Here is a 19,917-nt window from a genome sequence, read left to right as displayed (position 1 = left end):
ACCCTAGGTTACACATGCATTAGATAGCGCATAACGACTATATGACCACCATTTCCCTAGGGTTTAAATCCATGAACCAGACGTACGCTCTGACCATACCATAGTCAAATGCCCCTTATTAGGCTGGGCCCTGCTTAACAACTACTGAGCCATTAGTTTCTCTGCCACAGATACGCGGGACGACCACACTATCCTTCCTGCGACCTATGACAGTACATTACTGACAGTAATGACTAATAAACCCAAAGCAAGCGGTTCATAGACCAGGAGAGACTCAATGCCCTCTCGAGACCCCTCGAGACCCGGACCCCCTAACAGTACTATAGCCATCAGACCTAGGCCCCTGACTATGAATGATGTATCTGACTACAACATGACACGTCCCAGTCTCTGACCCAAACCTTCCCTCTAATTGGCCCAGATATAATGGAACACACACTGTACCCCTAACAAGAGTCGGGCCACACAACACATAGGGCTCCATATTAACCATAGGGAATTATACACTGCCTGAAAAGGGAATAGTGGTTATTGCTCCCCCGATACCTTTACGTTTTATCGTTTAGCACTGTTAAGATTTAACTTGTTGAGCTCAATGTTTTTGTTTCAAGGTTTACAGTATTGAATGTTTTATCATACATGACATGCATATGCAACCCTTATGTTTTACCTTTCTCATAGAACCTTAAAGTACATTCTAGGCCAGTCATAGAGGTTTTTCCTTAGTGCACTCACAGTGCATTACGTATTCCTACCCTCCACAAGTGCAAACCCGAAACTCCCCCACCTGAACATTAATTAGATCTTTCATTCTTAGCGACCCAGGCTACCGCTCCATCATTCACGTAATGGCCCCCATCCGCATAGCCACACTTAACACACAGGGCTTAAACTCCCCCACTAAGAGGAAACTATTACAGAGGTATACTCTAACACACAAAATCCACATCATGTTCTTACAAGAGACGCACTGGGTAGGGGAACCTCGGATCTCTGGGATTTCCCAGTATTACCCGGTGTGTGAAGCTGCCTCTAACTCGGATGGCAAGACCAAAGGAGTTGCCATTTTGATAAGTAGGGATCTGTCCTTTAAAATGGAATATGTTGAAAGAGATAGTGAAGGCAGATTTCTGATACTCATTTGTTCACTCAATCAGATACTATTTACTTTAGTCTCGCTATATGCACCCAATTCCAAGCAGATCCCCTTCCTTCGCAAACTTCTAACACATGTAAACCAGATTAAAAAGGGTTATCTACTCATTGGGGGGGACTTCAACATGGTTTGGGACCCAGCCGTAGACAAACAGTCCACCCTCACGACACATTCTGACAGAAACATTTCCTCTACTTCCAATGCCTTTCGAAAACTTATATACCAACACAATCTGTATGATGCTTGGAGGTGTCTGGCGCCTTCAGTAAAAGACTTCACTCATCATTCAAAGGCCCATAATTCATACTCCAGACTGGATTATATATTTTGTGACTCGTGGTCCCTGGACCAATTCACTAATCCTGCCATTAGGCCCTGTACATGGTCAGACCATGACATGGTCTGCCTAGATCTTAATACACTACAAGCCCTGACGCATAGAACCCCTTGGAGACTTCCCGAGCAATGGCTATCAGATATAGAACTACCAGAACTCCAGGGGGTTGTGAAGGAGTTCTTATCACATAATGACACGGGTGCCACTGATATAAACATAGTTTGGGCCGCTCTTAAAGCCTCTTGGGACACTTTATCAAAAAAACGGCCCGACGGCATAAAGAGAGTAGCCAATCCTTAGCAACACTGTATAGGGACCTGCGCGCCCTAGAGCAGACAAACAAGCTGAGCCCCAGCACCCAAGTAGCCCACCAAGTCGGACTCATAAGGGAAGAGATCTCCAAGAGAGATCTATCACGGGTCCAGGAAAACTTACACAAACTCAAACAATTATATTATCACAAGGGGAATAGGGCAGATAAACTTCTGGCCAATAAGCTCCGCCAGCGCACACTACAGAACAGGATACCCCGCATTGCGACTAGCAGAGGCGAGGTACACTCTCCCAAAGAAATAGGCGAAGCGTTCGCTAGTTACTATTCCTCTTTATATAATATTAAAATTTCAGAAGAGACTGGTGAATCCGACTGTAGCTAAATTCTTGAGTTCCAAGGAAAACTGTCTATACCCACCCTATCTGAGGAGTCCAGGGCCGAATTAGAACGGCAGTTTACCCTGGAAGAGATCAAAATAGCCATTGAAGATCTTGCACCCCACAAGGCCCCTGGACCAGACGGGTTCACGGTGATGTTCTACCGTGTACTCAGCCCGATTATAATCCCAATCTTGCTCCGCGTATTTCAGAATGTAGCCGCTAAGGGCGCATTCAAGGCGGAATTTTTGGAAGCAAACATTATCACAATTTACAAAGAAGGTAAAGACCCGCTTCTGTGCTCCAGCTATAGGCCCATATCACTTATTAACGTAGATGCTAAGATCTATGCCAAAATCTTGGCAAACAGACTGGGGAAACACCTGCAGTCCATTATACACCTAGATCAAGTGGGCTTTATCCAAGGGAGACAGGGAACTGACAACACTCGGCGCCTCCTAAATATCTTCTCGGAGGCTGCAGATATGGGACTTCCAGTACTCACCCTGTCATTAGATGCCGAGAAGGCGTTCGACAGGGTGAGGTGGGATTACCTATTCCAAACCCTATCGGCATTTGGAATACCAGACCCTTTCATTACAGCGACTAAGGCCCTATATTCGGCCCCTACCGCGGTTGTTAGAGGTCTGGGATTTTGCTCTCCTAAACTCACAATTAGCAATGGAACCAGGCAGGGATGTCCTCTTTCCCCCCTGCTTTTCGTCCTAGCCATTGAGCCCCTGCCGATCGCCATTAGAGAATCAACATTAATACACGGCGTGCAGCTACACGACACCCCCCAGAAGCTAGCTCTCTTCGCGGATGACCTCACGGTCTTCCTATCGGACCCGGTAGACTCTCTCCTCCCATTGATGACCCTTTTCCAAAAATTTGGGGAAATTTCCTATTATAAACTGAACGTGGCCAAGACAGAGGCCTACTCCATTAATATCCCACAGGATGAGAGAGAGGCTATACAGCACACTTACTCTTTCAAGTGGTCATGCAGGGGAGTCCGTCACCTGGGGGTCTTCCTTTCCCATAACAAGTCGATAGTGATTAAGGAAAACCTTGAAAAGTTACTAACAACTATCACTTCGGAAATCAATTCGAAGAGATATGGTGAAATCTCCTGGATGGGCAGAATAGCTGCCCTTAAGATGATGATATTGCCAAAGCTCACCTACCTATTCCGCTGTATTCCGCTACCTGTTCCATGTACACTGATAAGGAAATTTCAGACCCTCTTTAACACATACACCTGGCACGACAAGAGACCTTGGGTGGCCGCACATATCCTACAAATGCCGATAGAAAAAGGAGGCCTTGGGCTCCCTAATGTCAAGAAATATTACGAGGCAGCAATGTTGACTCATGCTACAGCGTGGGGTAAAGGCCTCCCCCCGACGAGGTGGAGAGAACTAGAACAAGCCTCATTACCAGCATTCACTAACCTAGAGGACCTGCTTTGGTTACCCCCACATTGGCAATCCAAAATTCATGTCGCAAACAGCATAGTGAAAGGATGCCAAGAAGCATGGACTAAATTGAGACACAACAAATTAGTGGCCCCACATCCCTCGCCAATCCATCCAATAAGGGGTCTCCTAATGGGACTACCCAACACACATCTTAATACTTGGGCTACTACAGACATAAACAATGTGGGAAACTTCTATCGGAATGGACAGTTAAAGACACACAGAGACATGCTAGACCTTCCCACACTGACCTCCAAACTCCACTTTGACCTACTGAGACTGCGTACGCTAATGAAATCTTGGGGCTTTCTAGGCGATTCACTGAGGGACCTTACCATCTGGGAGACACGGTGGATAGCTAGCACCCAACAATACAAACCCCTTACAGTACACTACCACTGCCTATTAGAGGAAGAGACTATCCCAAAAACAATCCATATGACTGCCTGGGAGAGAGACTTGCAAACTACATTCACGCCAGATTCCTGGGGTAAGGCCATCAGCTCAACGAAAAAGGCAACCCACTGTGTCACACTATATGAGTTATACTTCAAAGTGATCACAAGATGGCACTTGGTTCCCACAAAATTACGTAAGCTCTACCCCGAACACTCACAGCTGTGCTGGAGGGAGTGTGGGGAGCCAGGGTCCCCTATTCATGTTTGGTGGACCTGCCCTAAATTGACAACCTATTGGCAAAGGGTAGAAAAGATCTGCAAAGATTTAGACTTAACGCCAACCTTAAGCCCAGCTCTGGCCATCCTACACCTAGGAATAGATAAACTCCTGAAAAATAAGCGTAATCTCTTGATTTATGTTCTGCTCTCTGCTAAATTGTTGGTGGCTAGAAATTGGAAAAAGAGCCAACCCCCCAGACTACAGAGCGTGAGGGGGTGAACTACATTAAAAATATGGAAAACTATGTAGCTAGGGAACAGCGCCAGCTGAACGACCATTGCTTAACTTGGGAACCCTGGGAATCCATGCTTGCCCGTATAGCCCCCACCTAGATACTCAAAAAAAAAAAAAAAAAAAGGGAGATAAATAGGAAAATATCATCCCCAGCCACCACCACCTCTCACCCCACCTGTTTCTCTTTTCTGCACACCCCTTACCCCGACACCTCTCTAGACACTAAAGTGGTAGCCTGCCATACTGATTAACAACCAACAGGCGGAGAGGGGTCAGAGGATCCTCCATACTAATAGGAGGCCGAGATATAATGTACTAGCCCGAATTATACTGTTTTTTACTTCCATTGACTGTTTTATTGATCTAAAGAAAACACCTTTGTAACATAATAATATATGATTGTATATCTCAGAAGAGTCATTATCTATTCAAAAAGGTGACCTCTGTAAAAACGAGGATTTTCCTGCAGGGAGAAGTCTACACTTTCATTTTTTTTTTTTCTTTCTTTTGTCTGTACCCACAGAACCCTGCACTTGTGTATGTATCTTTCATGCATTGTTGAATATGAACACTGTCATTATCTTTACTACCGAAAGATTGTATGTTAAAATTTAACCTCAATAAAAAAGTTTATTAAAAAAATAAATAAAAAAAAAAGAGATTTAAATAGTGTATTTACTTCTCTTCCTATCTTGACATACTTTGCTTGAAAAGCATATCGAGATAGGCTCAGTAGATGAAGATTGGTGGATGCACAGAGATGCCTTATGTGATTGTCTCAACCATGTGCATTTAAATTTCTTCTGTTGAGGATATCTAAATACTAAGATAAATTGATTTACATTTTAAAGTCTAAACAATCTTCTATCTCTACAGATCATTTGATACAATTGTTTGTTTGTAATGTCTATTTAAAAATAAAGACGCCATTGCACAATAACATATATGAGCACTTCAGACAAATACAAGCTCGAGGTTTATTTACTAATAACAAACAAACCTGTAGTTTAACATTTATAAACAGATTATCCAAGTTACTGACCTTATAACCTGAATTTGAACATTCAGAAATATTGCGTGGGAAACGCATCTTGAAACACCAGATTAGCATCTTTAAACATTAGAGTCTAATGTCACGCAATAGCACACAATCAATGTGCATTATGAAATACATTTAATAGAGCAATATCAATACTTCACAATAAGTCAATAAATGGATTTTATGAACAATAAAGACATACAATATTAAATGTGTATTTGTATTAAAGAAACAGACCGTTATTAAACCGAGAAATGTCTACAACATTTAATAATGTGACAGTATTAGATGTTAAAGAGAATTTAATCATTAATATTTAACGGATCACGGATATTAAATCTGCGTCACACATATCCGCATGACAGGCACATGAGTTACAAATAAGTCTACATGAAAAATGAAGTAACAGCACCACCATGAGGTATGTGTAAGGAAGTTACTAAGATATGAAACATTAAGGAACGGCCAATCAGAGTTCATCACACAAACACAACTTGAGTCAGGATGGTCTCACAGACATTCTAACAATATTTCAAACTTTTATCCAATCAGATGTACAGATAACTTGTCCCATGGTGCATCTCATGTTTACTTCACCATATAAAATTTCATTACACGTTGCCATCTTTGTCAGTTCTCTAATGCCTGCAGGCAGTATATCTGATATTTTTGTCACCAAAAATTCTACAACCCAGCAGGCATGTCAGCTCCCAGGTTCACCAAGGAGGAGAGCGCTGCACTGGTCCACGCCGTCAAGGACTTTTATCCCCAGCTGTTTGGGAACAAGAGGAGGTTGACAGATGCGCATGTTAAGAAGGCCCTCTGGGAGTCTATCACCAATGCGGTTAGATTGGTGTGTGACGTCCAGAGGACCCAGGATCAGATCATGAGGAGATTCCGAGATATGAGGTTGCGGTTAACAAAAAAAGTCAACCTCATAAGGGACTGGGTACAAGCCTGTAAAAGAGGTGGCAAAAGAGAGGCCCCGCGGAAACTGTACCTACTCCCTTATGAGGTGACTTTATGCGAGCTCCTCAATCTCCGGGTCCCCAAAAGATTCAGATCCTCGCCATCCTCGGCCTCCTCTTCTTCCCTCCCAGCTGCGGGATCTGAAAGTCCTGACGTGGGGGCCAGGGCAGCTGCTTCTCCGTCCGGTGGCCTGGGAGGAGATGGAGAATCTGAACCAGGAAATTATCAAACTTCATATAATATCTTAATATTTGTTTTTTTTATCAAAAAATGTGTATATAGTCAGATACTAAACCTATACAGATCTCACAACATACACTACATATGATGTTTAGATATCTGATTTTAGATTAGTGACACATGAAATAGGAATGATGTGTCTTGCGCTCTACAGAATATGCGTCACAGAGCGAAAATGGAATTTTGCATACACGTTAACATGGCTTTGCTGTAAGTGGCATTGCTTTATACATGTTGGTCAAATGACGGATGCGTAATTCCGCTTTGAATCATTGCGCAATGATCGCGAAAATGGAATTGCGCATACACGTTAACATGGCTTTGCTGTAAGTGGCATTGCTTTATACATGTTGGTCAAATGACGGATGCGTAATTCCGCTTTGAATCATTGCGCAATGATCGCCAAAATGGAATTGCGCATACACGTTAACATGGCTTTGCTGTAAGTGGCATTGCTTTATACATGTTGGTCAAATGACGGATGCGTAATTCCGCTTTGAATCATTGCGCAATGATCGCGAAAATGGAATTGCGCATACACGTTAACATGGCTTTGCTGTAAGTGGCATTGCTTTATACATGTTGGTCAAATGACGGATGCGTAATTCCGCTTTGAATCATTGCGCAATGATCGCCAAAATGGAATTGCGCATACACGTTAACATGGCTTTGCTGTAAGTGGCATTGCTTTATACATGTTGGTCAAATGACGGATGCGTAATTCCGCTTTGAATCATTGCGCAATGATCGCGAAAATGGAATTGCGCATACACGTTAACATGGCTTTGCTGTAAGTGGCATTGCTTTATACATGTTGGTCAAATGACGGATGCGTAATTCCGCTTTGAATCATTGCGCAATGATCGCGAAAATGGAATTGCGCATACACGTTAACATGGCTTTGCTGTAAGTGGCATTGCTTTATACATGTTGGTCAAATGACGGATGCGTAATTCCGCTTTGAATCATTGCGCAATGATCGCCAAAATGGAATTGCGCATACACGTTAACATGGCTTTGCTGTAAGTGGCATTGCTTTATACATGTTGGTCAAATGACGGATACGTAATTCCGCTTTGAATCATTGCGCAATGATCGCGAAAATGGAATTGCGCATACACGTTAACATGGCTTTGCTGTAAGTGGCATTGCTTTATACATGTTGGTCAAATGACGGATGCGTAATTCCGCTTTGAATCATTGCGCAATGATCGCGATAATGGAATTGCGCATACACGTTAACATGGCTTTGCTGTAAGTGGCATTGCTTTATACATGTTGGTCAAATGACGGATGCGTAATTCCGCTTTGAATCATTGCGCAATGATCGCGAAAATGGAATTGCGCATACACGTTAACATGGCTTTGCTGTAAGTGGCATTGCTTTATACATGTTGGTCAAATGACGGATGCGTAATTCCGCTTTGAATCATTGCGCATTGATCGCGAAAATGGAATTGCGCATACACGTTAACATGGCTTTGCTGTAAGTGGCATTGCTTTATACATGTTGGTCAAATGACGGATGCGTAATTCCGCTTTGAATCATTGCGCAATGATCGCCAAAATGGAATTGCGCATACACGTTAACATGGCTTTGCTGTAAGTGGCATTGCTTTATACATGTTGGTCAAATGACGGATGCGTAATTCCGCTTTGAATCATTGCGCAATGATCGCGATAATGGAATTGCGCATACACGTTAACATGGCTTTGCTGTAAGTGGCATTGCTTTATACATGTTGGTCAAAATGAAATGTGAATTATTATATATGTGAAGAATACAGTATTCTTATTTTCAATATTATACATAATAAAAAAAAAGAAGAATCCAAATAAATTATAACATATGCCCATCAATTGATGAGAATGAAATAACACCAAAAAATAATTAAAGCTACAGTAAACAACACAACTGATTGAAAATAAGAGTACAGGATATATTTATCATGAATTGAATTGAGGAAACAATTAACTCATGGGACTACCAAAGGATTAATAGTTTTAAATTGATTTGCTAATAATGTAAAGATTTTAAACATGGCATGATTTGTATTAATGATATGCAATCCTCATTTAAAATATTACAGATATGGATGTTGCTGCTGGATCCTTAAGGCAGGGCTTGTCACAGTATGGTATGTCTCATTTTAATTGACATTTGTCTTAGAAACATGGACAGAACATTACATACTAAATCCACATTGTTCAATATTTATATGTAATATCCCTTTAATAGATGGAAATTAAATAATTCTTCGGATATCCTTAAATAACATATGAGATTTGAATTGCATGCTCAATCCCATTCATTACATCAACATATGGAGTAGAGAATTCATTAACACCAACATTGTCAAATCAATATAATTTTATATTAAAGGGATACTGAGCTACAATTATTAATGTTGTCATTCAGATAGAGTATGCAATATTAATAAACATTTAAATATAATACTATCATCATATGTGAAATATTCTATTGCTAAATGTATTTTAAAATCAAGAATGTACATTTATCTGCATCTCAATTTTGGTTGACCAACCTGGGTTTTTATTGATGATTGGTGGATACCTTCAACAAACAATATTTATTGAATACAATATTGCTTATATGCCTTTAAGATTAAAATGTAGCAACATTCAAATTATAATAGGAGTCAATGTTAAATCATTTTGAACAGTTTGAACAGTGAAATCAATGATTTAAATAAATCATGTCAGTGTCCCTTTAATAAACAATAGATTCATTCATCTTTACATTCTTTGGATTAAACAATATTGATTTATAATTCACATATTCACTGTTGGAGTTACTTTATAGATATCAGCATACTCTAACAGCACCATGATTACATATTTGTACTAATCAATTTGGTTTTGTATTGTGATAAATATGTGTTGTGTCCTAAACAAGATTACTGTACATTGCACAAATGGCTCGATATGCCACATGTGTTTGTTTAGATTTGTCAACAGCTGTTCTTCAAAATGTGGTTTGTGTGTATTCTTTTAAGAACATTGATCAATGGGTATATTTAGATATGCAATAGCATCATATGAGATGAGTTTGATGTCTAATATAGTCTGAAATTAAACATATGTTCAATACATCATTTTTAACAGAATCCCCTTGATTCAATCAAGCATTTTTTGGTTTAATGACTGCTCTATTCTTCACATTTTCAAGTTGATTAATCTTAAAATTCGATACAGATGTGATTTAGTGATATCCCAAATGTGTTTACTAATATATATCTATATCATTCATAGAGAGAGTTGGTGTGGGGAGCCCACAGGAATCCAGCAGTGACACAGAGCCGCCTTTGCGGTCTCCTGGTAAGTCCATTGACTCATTTATATGTAATTGAAGGTGTATTGGTAATCAATATTATGAGCATGATTCTGATGAAGCATAACATTTGAAACAAACATATAATTTTCTCTTCTGATTATATATTAATTTTCTTTTAATATTGAAAGATTAATATTTAAAACTTTATTAGTCTACACATTTGTTATTCAGATGTATAGCATATGTTTGTTTCCATGTTCATTTTTGACAACAGTCATCAAGTGATACACACATGAGAAATCTTAAATGTTCTATGTACTATGCTTTTATGATTTTTAAATTAATACAAACAATACATCGAAAATATGAATCATTGAGAATAACAAATCTAATGTAATTTGTATGCTCCATCAAAATGATGTAAATCATAACTTTGGGTGTGTATATCTTTAATGCAACATTGATGTGTGTCTTTGAACAACAGTAACATATGTTATAATATCTGTTCTTAACGTGTACACAACATGTTATGTTTTACAGAGATTGATTTAACATATGTGTCAGAGGAGGAAGAGGCTGCCTTGGAGTCTAATGGTATGTGAAATATATCTATCATGTTTCCAACATGTTGCTTTATTTGAAATCATTTCATTGAAGACATTCAAAGTCTACAGCTTTTGCACTTTAAAAAGGAATATTATTTGTCTGTTCAAATACACTACTGCCCCCTTTCTATATCAGGCAGCATGAAATTTTTTTTTTTTTTAAAAATGTATAATTCATGCCATCATTATGTCACATGCATATTCCAGGCCAAAACACAATAATAATGTTATAATTGTACAGACAGTAATTGATATTCATCTGAGTGCCTATATGCATACCATATCCTCATTTCATAATTGTTTACAAATTCAAACAAACTTCGAAGTATATTGAAAACATAATCAATTTTAAATGCGTTGATTTGATTTCATGATGTATGAGATGTTAATATATATATGTTTTAAATTTTCAGATGGATCCGCCACTTCTGGTCATCTGGTTTCTGCCCCTGCCCAGTCCCCTGACCAGTCACAGACCCCTGCCCATGCCCAGACCCCTGCCCATGCCCAGACCCCTGCCCATGCCCAGACCCCTGCCCATGCCCAGACCACTGCCCAGGCCCAGACCCCTGCCCATGCCCAGACCACTGCCCAGGCCCAGACCACGGCCCAGGCCCAGACCCCTGCCCAGGCCCAGACCCCTGCCCAGGCCCAGACTGCTGCCCATGCCCAGACCCCTGCCGGCCCTTCCCATTTGTCATTTCCTGCCCCTCCCAAAAAACGCCCCTACAACCCCCTTCGCCGCTCTCCCCGTATTATGGCCCGTACAGCTGCCCAGACCCCAACTCCCCACTCCCCAGCTGTACGGCCTACCCCGGAGCAGCAGCTCATCCCTCCCCAAGCCAATCCCATCCCTCCCCCCTGTCTCAACCTTCATTGTCCTGGGTGTCGGATTGTCCTTCCCAGGCACAGCTGTAAGTATCATTCAAAATCAACATTATAAGATACTTAAAGGTACACTGAAGGTAAATATTTTCTATTGTGATTCAAATAGAGCATGCAATGTTAATCAAATTTATAATTTAATACTCTTATGAATTATTCTTCATTCTCTTGCTATCTTTATTGAAACAAAGAAATGCCTATAATTAATTTTAAATAGAAAATAATTGTGGACATCATTTCTTTATTGTTGGATGAATGTATCCATCAACCAGCAGGGACAAACAAAGTTGATAAACAAATATGGCCTGCCCTAAAAACCGACATTCTTGCATTCAAAATCTAGCTAGAGAATTCTAACATTTAAAGAATATGTGTAATTTTTAAATATTTGTAATGTCATGCTCTATCTGAATCAGTCAATTAAATATTTAGGTTCAGTGTCCCTTTAATTTGATATCACTACATATACCAATCACCACTACTTGGATCCAACAATTTATGTACAAATGTTTATACATTATCTCTTGTCTAACCCAGTGGGAATGTAATTTCTTCAGGTTGCTATGTTTACACAGCTTGTCCTCAATGCCAAAATGTTTAAGGATAGGTGTGCCTACCACAGTATAATTAAAATATTTAAATTGCTAATGTAAGTACAATGTAAATCCTTTAACAAGATTTGATACACTCAAGCTGTATAAGTGGATCATCGAAAACCAATTAAAGGGGACAACATGTTTGAGTAAACTGTCCCTTTAATGATTTTGGTCTGTCTGAATAACATATTTCATGTGTAAAGAATCAATTTAAACTAATTGATGTAAAGAATGATTTGTCTTTATGATGACAATGTATCTTTGCTTATTTTTTCGTCTGTTGTGTAATTATCCTTAATATATAATTTATTCTTTATTTTAGGCTGTGACTCAGCATGGCTCATGCTAGAAGGTATAGCAAGAGTAGAGCAGGCCGTGTTGAGGAACGCAGCTGTCCTGAGAGGGATGAACAACACCATGCAGGCCCAGCTCCGGGTTCAGGACTTGACTCTGCGTGAAATCATGCGATTAAGTTCAAGGCCTGAATCTGGAGCTGGACATGCACAGGATGATGAAGAGGATGACCAGTAAGTGGAGGATCTGGAGATGCTCCAAGGTCGCAGATAAGAATCCTCCGTCCACATGTTGATGTTTTTTTTTATTGTTGCCATTTGGCCTTTTTCAAAGTTTATTGTTGTGCCTGTTGCACTCTTTTACCTTGTCATATGTCTCCAATGGGGCTATGGTGGCCCTTGGCAACTCTCTTCATGGACTGTGATGCACTCTGTTACCTTGTCATATGTCTCCAATGGGGCTATGGTGGCCCTTGGCAACTCTCTTCATGGACTGTGATGCACTCTGTTACCTTGTCATATGTCTCCAATGGGGCTATGGTGGCCCTTGGCAACTCTCTTCATGGACTGTGATGCACTCTGTTACCTTGTCATATGTCTCCAATGGGGCTATGGTGGCCCTTGGCAACTCTCTTCATGGACTGTGATGCACTCTGTTACCTTGTCATATGTCTCCAATGGGGCTATGGTGGCCCTTGGCAACTCTCTTCATGGACTGTGATGCACTCTGTTACCTTGTCATATGTCTCCAATGGGGCTATGGTGGCCCTTGGCAACTCTCTTCATGGACTGTGATGCACTCTGTTACCTTGTCATATGTCTCCAATGGGGCTATGGTGGCCCTTGGCAACTCTCTTCATGGACTGTGATGCACTCTGTTACCTTGTCATATGTCTCCAATGGGGCTATGGTGGCCCTTGGCAACTCTCTTCATGGACTGTGATGCACTCTTTTACCTTGTCATATGTCTCCAATGGGGCTATGGTGGCCCTTGGCAACTCTATTCATGGACTGTGATGCACTCTGTTACCTTGTCATATGTCTCCAATGGGGCTATGGTGGCCCTTGGCAACTCTCTTCATGGACTGTGATGCACTCTGTTACCTTGTCATATGTCTCCAATGGGGCTATGGTGGCTCTTGGCAACTCTCTTCATGGACTGTGATGCACTCTGTTACCTTGTCATATGTCTCCAATGGGGCTATGGTGGCCCTTGGCAACTCTCTTCATGGACTGTGATGCACTCTGTTACCTTGTCATATGTCTCCAATGGGGCTATGGTGGCCCTTGGCAACTCTCTTCATGGACTGTGATGCACTCTGTTACCTTGTCATATGTCTCCAATGGGGCTATGGTGGCCCTTGGCAACTCTCTTCATGGACTGTGATGCACTCTGTTACCTTGTCATATGTCTCCAATGGGGCTATGGTGGCCCTTGGCAACTCTCTTCATGGACTGTGATGCACTCTGTTACCTTGTCATATGTCTCCAATGGGGCTATGGTGGCCCTTGGCAACTCTCTTCATGGACTGTGATGCACTCTGTTACCTTGTCATATGTCTCCAATGGGGCTATGGTGGCCCTTGGCAACTCTCTTCATGGACTGTGATGCACTCTTTTACCTTGTCATATGTCTCCAATGGGGCTATGGTGGCCCTTGGCAACTCTCTTCATGGACTGTGATGCACTCTGTTACCTTGTCATATGTCTCCAATGGGGCTATGGTGGCCCTTGGCAACTCTCTTCATGGACTGTGATGCACTCTGTTACCTTGTCATATGTCTCCAATGGGGCTATGGTGGCCCTTGGCAACTCTCTTCATGGACTGTGATGCACTCTTTTACCTTGTCATATGTCTCCAATGGGGCTATGGTGGCCCTTGGCAACTCTCTTCATGGACTGTGATGCACTCTGTTACCTTGTCATATGTCTCCAATGGGGCTATGGTGGCCCTTGGCAACTCTCTTCATGGACTGTGATGCACTCTGTTACCTTGTCATATGTCTCCAATGGGGCTATGGTGGCCCTTGGCAACTCTCTTCATGGACTGTGATGCACTATGTTACCTTGTCATATGTCTCCAATGGGGCTATGGTGGCCCTTGGCAACTCTCTTCATGGACTGTGATGCACTCTGTTACCTTGTCATATGTCTCCAATGGGGCTATGGTGGCCCTTGGCAACTCTCTTCATGGACTGTGATGCACTCTGTTACCTTGTCATATGTCTCCAATGGGGCTATGGTGGCCCTTGGCAACTCTCTTCATGGACTGTGATGCACTCTGTTACCTTGTCATATGTCTCCAATGGGGCTATGGTGGCCCTTGGCAACTCTCTTCATGGACTGTGATGCACTCTTTTACCTTGTCATATGTCTCCAATGGGGCTATGGTGGCCCTTGGCAACTCTCTTCATGGACTGTGATGCACTCTGTTACCTTGTCATATGTCTCCAATGGGGTTATGGTGGCCCTTGGCAACTCTCTTCATGGACTGTGATTCACTCTGTTACCTTGTCATATGTCTCCAATGGGGCTATGGTGGCCCTTGCCAACTCTCTTCATGGACTGTGATGCACTCTTTTACCTTGTCATATGTCTCCAATGGGGCTATGGTGGCCCTTGCCAACTCTCTTCATGGACTGTGATGCACTCTGTTACCTTGTCATATGTCTCCAATGGGGCTATGGTGGCCCTTGGCAACTCTCTTCATGGACTGTGATGCACTCTGTTACCTTGTCATATGTCTCCAATGGGGCTATGGTGGCCCTTGGCAACTCTCTTCATGGACTGTGATGCACTCTGTTACCTTGTCATATGTCTCCAATGGGGCTATGGTGGCCCTTGGCAACTCTCTTCATGGACTGTGATGCACTCTGTTACCTTGTCATATGTCTCCAATGGGGCTATGGTGGCCCTTGGCAACTTTCTTCATGGACTGTGATGCACTCTGTTACCTTGTCATAAGTCTCCAATGGGGCTATGGTGGCCCTTGGCAACTCTCTTCATGGACTGTGATGCACTCTGTTACCTTGTCATATGTCTCCAATGGGGCTATGGTGGCCCTTGGCAACTCTCTTCATGGACTGTGATGCACTCTGTTACCTTGTCATATGTCTCCAATGGGGCTATGGTGGCCCTTGGCAACTCTCTTCATGGACTGTGATGCACTCTGTTACCTTGTCATATGTCTCCAATGGGGCTATGGTGGCCCTTGGCAACTCTCTTCATGGACTGTGATGAACTCTGTTACCTTGTCATATGGCTCAAATATTCCTTATTTTTACAAGATTATTTCTAAACGTTGTTGATGTTTTCTTACATACTAATAAAAGACATGTCATTGCACGATTCTTTGTCCTCATTCTTCATGTTATTTTTTGAAAGCTCTAGTTTATCTTGTTGATCCTTAAAGGGACCTACCAAAAATAATTTTTTATAAAAAAATCATATATGTAAGACAATTGTAAATAACTTTAAGATTAACATCTCCAATGTAATCTTATTATTTGTCTTTATATATTTTTCTCTTAGCTTTATCATTGCATGATTATGATTAGCATAGTAATTGTTTTATATATGTATATATAGATTGTTATTTGTGTATATATGTATATTTCAATTTTCACATCCATGTGTGTATTTAGAAACTCTGCATGAATTGATGCACCTTTAACAAATGATCTGAGGATTGATACAATGATATAATCCCTGTAAAGTGTTCATTTTATTGAAATAGTATTGTCTATGGGTATCCTCTTTTTAAAAACAAAATCATGTCCCTTTAAGTGATGGTGAGCACAATTGTTAATGAATGTATTTCCATTTCTAAAGCGTTTTTGTCCTTTTTACATGAACAAGGACATATAATCTTATTAATAAGCAATCTTATTGTAATGTTGACAGCACATGTATTTCATTTTCAATTCTATCTTATTGTAAAAGTGTAACCAAATAAATCTCTGTGTGTAATGCAAATATTTTAGATGATGAATATTTTTTAACAAATATGTTAAAAAAATACTTCTCCTCCCATATATGGCTATAGGTAGGCTGACCATATTTAAACTTGAATAAATGACACGTTTAATCAATCCATGTATAATTATTGTTATTCCAAAACAATCAAAACATATATTAAAAAATCAATGGCATATATATTTCTCATGTGTATCTTTTAAATGTTAAAGATATACACCATAGCTATAGTTCAAGGGACAGTCAAGTCCGAAAAGATGATTCATGATTTTGTGACATTCCTAGATAGCAATCTAGACACATACTAGTTCCTAAAATATAAATACGTTTCTTAGTGATATGCCAAGCTGTCAACTGAGTCCTTGTATTGGCTGCGGTTTTTCAGCGATCTCGGATGCGCCATGTTGCTTAAGACGTCACCTGCCAGGCTGTCAAATGATTCCTTGTATTGACTGACGTTCTTACGTGATCACGAATGTGCCTTATATTGGATGGCGTTTTGACGCGATCAGGGATGTGCCTTTTTTTTTGGGCGTTCTTACGTGATCAAGATTGTGCCGTTTATTGGATGGCGTTCTTACGTGATCAAGGAAGCGCCATGTTAAGACGTCACATGCAAAGGTAAAAAAACGTCTGATTGGATTACGTAGTCCCGCAATATTTGTTTGTGCACGTTAAACACGTTTGTGACTGCAGCCAATTTTAAAAACCTTGCGAATATGTATTATTTGCATCATGTTACATTGTTGACCCGTAGCTGATAAAGACCACTACATTCTCTTTTGCTGGATGTCTGGTTGAATAAACGAACGAAAGCAAAATGTTTTCATGCATATGATATTTCGAGGCAAGTGCAAATCTCTATAGTCCATGTTGTTTAATATGTTTGTCAACAATATGTTCCTTTTTCAGAAAAATGACTGTTGTGTTTAATGTTAAAGATATCTAATTAATAAATATGCGCTATTGTGTTAGAATAAAGTAATCAATATGCATTTAGCTTTATCATATGCTAAATATATGATGCCGACTTCTTCTAAATGTAATTTCGTTGTATATTTTATTAAAGGTTCATTAGACACTCACATTATAAATTAAATCTTTTAATTTGGTCTCTAGTTAGATAGTCCATTGTTTAACAAATACACGTTTCATTTTGCTTCTGTTCAAATAAAATGTAATTAATTATCAGACTCCTCGCCAAGCCTCTAAGTTTCATGTGAGTACCATCTCCAGCTTTCTCCTGTTTTGTGTATGATGGTGTATTGTCTTGTTTTACGGTTGTAATGGGGGTTCATCTATATTTTCAATAGAGCTAACCCGATTTTCTTTGAAAGTGTTTGAAGCTTTATAATATTGATATCAGTATATGTTAATCTTGTTGTTTGTAGTAGTGTCTATTACATACAGTTCTGTTAAAAATATAGTATACTGTCCCTTTAATGCAAATGTTGATTTTTGTATCATGTATGAGTTCCACATTGTTTAATCTTCAAATATATTATTGTTAGCATATTTTCACCCCCCACTCCTAAAAGGACTTTAAACCATATTCATTGTTAAAACAAATGTCTTTCAAAAAAAAAATTAACACAATAATGTCTCTTTAAGAAAATAGACTTTATTTAACACGTCAATATAAATCTGATTTCAATATTTATTTTTTGAACAAGTACATGTAGATATACCAACAAGCTTCAAATATATGTTAGCATATGTAATTTTGTTAAAGGGACAGTTTAGAAAACAAATAATGTTTTGCATTATTCTAAAAGTCAATTTTGTAATATCAATGATATCAAATGTTTCTCACCAATTAATCATTTGTCTGTGTTTATTTAAATTTGCTAGCTAAACCTATGAGGTTTGTGTGCTCATTTCTTCGAGCTTGAAGAGTGCATGTAATCATTATACAATTTGACCACTAGAGGGCATTTGGATAGCATTTGTATATGTAAAACCTTGTGCTCATACAGCATATTATTTACCATGTATTGATCATTGATATCTAAAATGTTGTTATGTCAGAACAACAAATAAGTGGTCATTTTTCCTAGTCATAGATACAAGGTTAAGCACATAAGTCACACCTATTTCTCCATGTTTTGTTGTTTCCAACTTGATAATGCGTAATACAGTGTTTTCTTTGTAATCAATAATTTTCTGACTGTCCCTTTAAGCTGTGTTATTGGCATTCAAACAGTAATATGCCATCATGGATAATTGTAATGGTAATTTTGTTTGCGATTCGGGAAACAGTTTGGACATCACATCACAGAAACCAATCAATATCATGAACAAGGATAGGTATGTGATGATGTGGTTTTCACACACTTATAACCCACACTCTGCAAACAATCTGCCTCCATGGACCCGGTCCCATAGAAGTAGATTATATACAGAGTGTGGTCCACAAGTGTATGAAAACCACATCATCACATACCTGTCCATTACACATTAAATAAAAAAAACATTAAAGATGAAAATAAATACTTACTTCCTCTTCCTTCCCCTCTTCCCACGGGGCTGAGGCTCTGGGAGGGGCAACTGCCGACTCCGAAGAGTTCTCCTTGGAGATGTTGTGGGAAGAGTGGAAGGAAGAGTACTGGGACGACCAAGGTGAGGAGGAGAAGATGGCTGAAGAGGAGAAGATGGCTGAGGAGGAGAAGATGGCTGAGGAGGAGAAGATGGCTGAGGAGGAGAAGATGGCTGAAGAGGAGGAGATGGCTGAAGAGGAGGAGATGGCTGAAGAGGAGTAGATGGGCCGGCAGGAGGAGATGGCCCAGCAGCAGGAGGCCCAGCAGCAGGAGGCGGACCAGGAGGTAGACCAGCATGCGCCTCCCGGAAAAAATTGAACATCTCTTGGTGCAGATTAATGATTCTGTTTTGGCCTTGTTCGATTCTATTAAGTATGTTTATTATTTGGTTTTGGCCTTCAATTATTTGATTTTGTCCATCAAGAATTCGAGTTCGGCCTTCGATATTTTGTATCCGGGAGTTACGCATCTGGTCTATGTAGTCCAGTAGAACCCGCACCTCCGCTATTTCCTCTTGTTGTGCTTGGCGGGGTACCCGTGCACGGCGGGTGCCCGTGCACGGCGGGGTGCGGGTCCTTGAGGGTCCTCTGGTTCCACGGGCTCCTCCTCTGCTTCCGGGGCCTCTTCATCAGCTTCCGTGCGCTCTTCGTCATGGGGGGCCTCTTCCCTCCAAAGTAGAAATTCCTCCCCACCACTCTCATCCCGGGGAGATGGATGAGGCTGTGTTTCTTGTGCTGCCTCCTCCCCAGACTCTGTATATTTAAAAAAAAAAAAAATGTATATATTAGCATATTTGCAAATCAAGCTTTAAATGACTTAGCTTACAATACAATTACAAATGCAGAATCATTAATCCACTTTGAAATCTAACAAACAATCAATACGATTTCCGCATTTTCTAAACCGTGTTTGTGATATCTCTGGTCAATCTGAATGTTTTCGCGTT

Source organism: Bombina bombina, chromosome 5 (assembly GCF_027579735.1).
Source record: "Bombina bombina isolate aBomBom1 chromosome 5, aBomBom1.pri, whole genome shotgun sequence".
In the NCBI taxonomy this organism is placed as follows: Eukaryota; Metazoa; Chordata; class Amphibia; order Anura; family Bombinatoridae; genus Bombina; species Bombina bombina.
The sequence above is the reverse complement of the archived record's forward strand: the minus strand, read 5'-3'. Positions refer to the sequence as shown.